Source organism: Dendropsophus ebraccatus, chromosome 13 (assembly GCF_027789765.1).
Source record: "Dendropsophus ebraccatus isolate aDenEbr1 chromosome 13, aDenEbr1.pat, whole genome shotgun sequence".
NCBI classification, from domain to species: Eukaryota; Metazoa; Chordata; class Amphibia; order Anura; family Hylidae; genus Dendropsophus; species Dendropsophus ebraccatus.
The window spans coordinates 44,886,326-44,892,501 of NC_091466.1; the positions used below are offsets into that span (position 1 = coordinate 44,886,326).

At 43.1% G+C, this 6,176-nt stretch overlaps 1 long non-coding RNA gene across 1 annotated transcript; it reads right to left on the reverse strand.

Moving 5' to 3' along the window:
- Positions 1-2,156: 2,156 nt before the first annotated feature.
- LOC138771440 (uncharacterized) lies at positions 2,157-5,951 on the reverse strand. Its single transcript, XR_011359617.1, has 3 exons — positions 5,917-5,951; positions 5,342-5,377; positions 2,157-2,195 (listed from the first exon to the last, which is right to left on the reverse strand). It is a non-coding gene; the product is annotated as an uncharacterized lncRNA (long non-coding RNA).
- Positions 5,952-6,176: the final 225 nt, after the last annotated feature.

Consider the following 6,176-nt stretch of genomic DNA (forward strand, 5'->3'; position numbering starts at 1 on the left):
AGGAGCTGCCCCTTGGCTGGGTCCTTCCCGGAGGGATATCTGGCTAGTCCTGTGTTTTGAGACTCTTCATTGAGGCTCCACAGGCTCTTCTTTTTCATATTCATGTTTCCCAGGGGGCAATGCACCTAGGACTTCACTGCAATGAGCACTTTCACTAGCAGCCGGCAGTGTTGTCATTTGGCTGGTCTCCCTGAGTTCAGCAATCTGTTTCTCTTATGTCCTGCAGGAAGTGGTAGTCTTTCTATTGTGGAAAGCAGGAGAGGTTTTCTATGGGGATTTGCTACCGCTCTGGGCAGTTCCTGTCCCAGACTTAGATGTCAGAGAGCAACAGACTGGAAAGAATACACCATTTCCTGCAGAACCTACAGCTGCTGAGAAGGAAATTTTTTTAATAGAAGTGAATTACAAATCTTTGGCACTTTCTGGTTTCAGCTGATTTGAAAGATTTTTTTTGCTGAATTAGCCCTTTAAAAAAACTCCTAACACTCACACTGTAATTTTCATAGGCTTGTTTTTTAAGACGAGACTATGAGATACTTACTCCCAATCCTCCGAATCCTCCTCTGTGTCGTCCTCGCTCCTGTTAGTAATAGAATAGAGAAGATAGTGAAAACCAGACACATTAGAGACATCAGTTTTCTGGCAGAACGACAATAATGATATTTAGAGACATCTTCACGATGATCGGAGTCTATAGGGGAAGATGCAGTTAAAATAAATAAAACAATATGATTCTATGTCTAACTAGAGCGCCCCCTATCCTGTCCTCCCCACACTCCTCTCTCTATACAAGATGGTTAAAAAATAAGCATGTATTCACAATACTATAAGGTTTGAGCCCTCACCAGGGGATGTCCGCAGCCGCGTCATCTTCCTTGTCTTCGTCAGTCTCCCTGTATATAGATCAGAAACCAGCTCGTGTGTTAAATCTGCCCCATAGTTTTGGGGATATGTGAATATACAGATGTGAGTGTTTGGTGGGGAACACAGATATAAATGGACTCATATTGTGATATCATGTAGATGGATGATTATATCTCTGCTGCTTCTTCATACTTACACGATGGTCTCCAGGCTCGGGACCCAACTGTAGAGCGGGTACTTGTCGTCTCTGTAACAGAGAACATCGGGTTGGTTAGGATGATTGTTACTTGGTCCCATTTGAAACTTTCAGAAAATGTTATTTATTGCGGCCTCCCGATATAACATGAATTCCATCACTGATATGTGTTAACTCCTTGTCGTCACTGCCAGATTTCCCCTTAAGGGGATGTGCACATTGAGGAATAGGCCAGGAATTTGAAGCGGTATCCGTTCTTAAGGTGCGTTCACACTACAGAATCCGTGCGGATAATCTCCAGTTGATTCCGCCGCTCGCCCCTGCTCGCACCCGTGTGCCTCTCCACCTGTCCCATAGACTCCATTCTATGGTCGGGCAAATTCCGCCATCTGCCCAAAGAATTGACATGTCAATTCTTTGGGCGGATGTCAGAATCCCCCCGACCATAGAATGGAGTCAATGGAACAGGAGGAGATGCGAGCAGTGGAATCCGTGGCAGGTTATCTGTGCGGATTCCATAATGTGAACACACCCTAAATTTCCGCTTGAAATTCTTCCTATAAAATATGAATAGAGCAATGTTCTATTGTGTTCATCGGGATTTCCGCTCTGTTGTTCACACAGCAGAATTTTCAAGCAGAATTTTCTGCCGCGGATCCACCTTCAGGCAAAGAATTGACATAGCAATTTTTTAAGCCGATTCCACCAGGAGAATCCTATAGAAGTCAATGGGGTTTGAATTCTTCTGGAATTCCACTTGAATTCTGCTCAAATTCTGCTCCTATTCTGCCAGAGCTGAATAGATGAATTTCAAGCAGACAATTTTCCTCTTCAATTCCTCGCTAGTAACCCGCCTCGGATTAGGCCACCCGCGTTGGAACGCATCTCCACCCGTGCCATAGACTCTGTTCTGTGGTCGGTCAGATTCCGCCATCCACCCGAAGAATTGACAAGTCAATTCTTTGGGTGGACGGCGGAATTCGCCCGACCATAGAATGGAGTCTATGGCACGGGCAGAGATGTGTGCGAACGGGGCGAAAACTATTGTAAAAATGATTTATTTGATTTTTTTGCTGTTTTAATGTAGTGTTATTACCTGAAAATCCACGGGGCGTCCATCACGGCCATCTTCCACCTATTACATAATAATAAAAAAACAATTGCATATTATAAAGGGGATATTAGTCTGTCCTCCAAGTGCTGCATGTTGGGGGAGGTTTTATAGAAACATGTACATTGGAAATCCACTGGCCCAGATTTATTAGACCAAAAAAGGCACAAAATCTTGGTCAAACTATGTATAAAGTACAATATGTGAGTTCACCTTAAAAAAAAGTCTTCTTACTTTTTTATATTAAACCAATGGACATTTTTTTAAATACCCAAGGGGATGTTGCTAGGCATCAGATCACTCCTGTGTGGCTTAACCTGTAAGGTGCCACTGCTCCCCTCGCTCCAATCCTAGCCCCCCCCCCCCCCCAGCCTTTCCCCTATCAACTTGACTGATTGTTTTGGCTTGGCCGTCAGTCATGATGATAGAGGAGACTTAGGGCCCGATTCCGCCGATTATCGCTCGGTGGAATAGAGAAAACGATTAGCCGATGATCGTGTCATCGGCTGATCGTTTATTTAGGGCCAGACCTAAAATCAACGGTCTCCCACCGCGCATCGCTACGGTGGAATAGTGGTGCGCCGCGGGCGACCGATGATTTGAGAAGCACAGCATACATTACCTGGCAGGACTTCTCCGCTCCGTCTTCCTCCCCGAGTCCTGCGCGCTCCAGCTTCAGAATGGCCTGTCAGCTGTGAGAACGCTCAGCCAATCACAGGCCGGGACCGCCGAGTGGCCTGTCAGCTGATAGACCATTCTGAAGCTAGAGCGCGCAGGACCCGGGGAGGAAGACGGAGCGGAGAAGTCCTACCAGGTAATGTATGGTGCAAGGGCTGCAAGGACATCGGTAACCATGTCCCTGCAGCCCTCGCTCAACGATCATCGGGCTGTGGAATAGGCCCAGTAAACGCGCTCATTTACATCGTTGATCGTGCCCTGCTCGGCCCTTGGAATAGGGCCCTTAGTTCAGGCAAAGCACCATGTTATACGGCCTGATTGACAATGTAAATGAGCACCAATCTGCTAGATTTACTGAGCCTATTACACAGCTCGATAATCGTGCAGCAAGGGCTGTGTATATATATATATATATATATATTGTTATCGATGTCCGTGCAGCCCTTGCCTTTAGTGTAAAATAATATGTAAAGTATATACATACCTGCCACGTTCTCCAATGCTTCTACCCAGTCCCGGTATCATATGGTGCGTTTACACAGGCAGATTTATCTGACAGATTTTGGAAGCCAAAGCCAGGAATGGATTTGAAAAGAGGAGAAATCTGTCTTTCCTTTATGACCCGTTCCCTGTTTATGGTCTGTTTCTGGCTTTGGCTTCCAAAATCTGTCAGATAAATCTGCCTGTGTAAACGCATCATTACTGGCTGCTGCTAACAGGATGATACCGAAGAGCAGGCAGAAGCACCTGGGAGTGTGGCAGGTATGTATATACTTTATTATATATAGTCATCAGCCGTCAGCCGCACATCACTATTACATGTAGAGATGTGCAGTCGGCGACTGATGATTTTAGATCAGGACCAAAAGACACGATCACTCTTTATTACACGGAGCAATAATCCACTGAATGGTCCTGATCCGGCAGATTCCGCTCAGTGTAATAAGAGCAGCACCGGATGGTGTTTTTTGTCACTTTGGGACCTTGGTGTGTGCTCTAGGTATGGCGTCTTTTCTTTACATATGTGTTGTGTGTTTTGTTAATTTTTTTGTTTTTTTACTTTACAGTTCATGTGATTGAGGTTGGTTTCACACAAGACAGTTTTTTAGGAAATCTACCACTGTAATTTTCGAGCCAAAGCCAGGAGTGGATCCGGCAGGTCGGAGACATATAAGCTCTTCCTTTATTGTACCCATTACTTTAAATCCAGTTCTGGTGTTGGATCAAAAACCGCAATGGCAGCTTTCCAAAGAAAACTGCCATGTGTAAACCCAGCCTCAAAGAGAAACCAATGAATCACATGCTCTGCTATGGGGAAAAACACCACAAAAATCAGACACATAGAAAAACACTTTATTCAAACAAAATTCTGCAAGGTGTAACCGTATGGGTTTATTTCAGAATATTAAAGTGTCTTATTCATGTGATAGGAAGGAATGTAGTGTTTTCATGTCTTATTTGTATCTATCTATCTTCTATCTATCCATCTATCTATCTATCTTAGCTTGCTGTGTAAGTGGGATTGGTTTGTATTTAGCTAAGTGCATGGGAATAGGTAGATGTCAACATTGGAGGACACAGTTGTTGTTATTGCCAAAATGCATGTAGCTGTAATTGTACAACCACATTTTGCTTGGTAAACATGTACAGGGCCTGGGAAACTTCCATTCATGGTCATCAGTGGTCTACATAGACATTTCTGGAAGCACATCACCCCCCACCCAAATTACTATAAAGATTGGGGGTATGTAGCTTCTAGTCAGCCTCAGCTGGGACCATGGATGGAAGGTGCCCAGCACCCTGTCATCGCGCAAAATTGGTGTATATTAGTCCATAATATACAATGGGGCTCCCCGTTTCATTGTGGAAGGAACAACCATGAATCTGTACCATCTGTAACTGCAGCTAAGTATTGTTTTCTGTAATATATCTCTTCTTTTTTCTATAAATCTGTGTGGTTATAGCCTTCTGCGACTATTATCAAAAGCAACCGGTTACACAAGGTTTGCTAGAAAACAATGCAAGTAACATTAAAAAAAGGGAAAAAAAAAATCAAATCAACTGGTGCCAGAAAATGCCAGAGATTTGTAATCTATGAAAAAATCTCAAGTCTGCCATTACTTATCAGCTGCTGTATGTCCTGCATGATGTGGTGTATTCTTTCCAGTCTGGAGAGCAGGAGAGGGTTTTCTATGGGGATTTGCTGCTGCTCTGGGCAGTTCCTGACATGGACAGAGGTGGCAGCAGAGGGCACTGTGTCAGACTGGAAAGAATACACCACTTCCTGCAGGACATGCAGCAGCTGATAAATACTGGAAGAGTTGAAATTTTTAAGTAAATTACAAATCTCTGGCACTCTGTAGCACCTGTTGATTTGAAAGATTAAAATGCTGATCATCATAGGTTTGTTTTTTAACATGTGATCCCCTGCGGACATGTCTGTGACTGATTATATTACTATAATATACTGTATGTTACTGTGAGATACTTACTCCAAATCCTCCAGACGCTCATCGATGTCGTCGCTGCTGTTGGTGATAGAATAGAGAAGATGGTGAGAACCAAACACACATTAGAGTCATCAGTTTTCTGGCAGAATTTCACCAATAAGAAAAGAATAGTTCAGTAAACATTTTTTTTTTCTTTCAAACCATCTGGTGCCAGAAAAGTGCCAGAGATTTGTAATTTACTTCCATTAAAATATCCCAAGTCCTCCATTACTTCTCAGCTGCTGAATGTCCTGCAGGATGTGGTATTCTTTCCAGTCTGGACAGCAGGAGAGGTTTTATTTGGGGATTTGCTATTGCTCTGGGCAGTTCCTGTCGCAGACAGAGGTGGGAGCAGGGAGCAACTGTGGCAGACTGTAAAGAATACCCCACTTCCGGCAGGACATACAGCAGCTGATAAGTATTTGAGATTTTTTTTTAATAGAAGTAAATTACAAATCTCTTCCACTTTCTGGCAACAGTTGATTTGAAAGAATTTTTTTGCTGAATTACCCCTTTAAAAAAATAAAAATAAAAAAATCTCCTTACACTAATTTTTAAGACGAGACTTAGATACTTACTCCCAATCGTCCGAATCCTCCGCGATGTCGTCGATGACGCTCCTGTTAGTGATAGAATAGAGAAGATAGTGAAAACCAGACACACATTAGAGACATCCTGGCAATGATTGGTGTCTATAGGGGAGGAATTATAGGGTCACACAAGTTTTACATTTTTAGTTTTACATTTAAATAAAATGCAACAAATTTTGCGAGAAAAAATACAACTAATGTAAAATTAAAGGGGTAGTTCAGCAAAAAAGTTTTTCTTTCAAACCAGC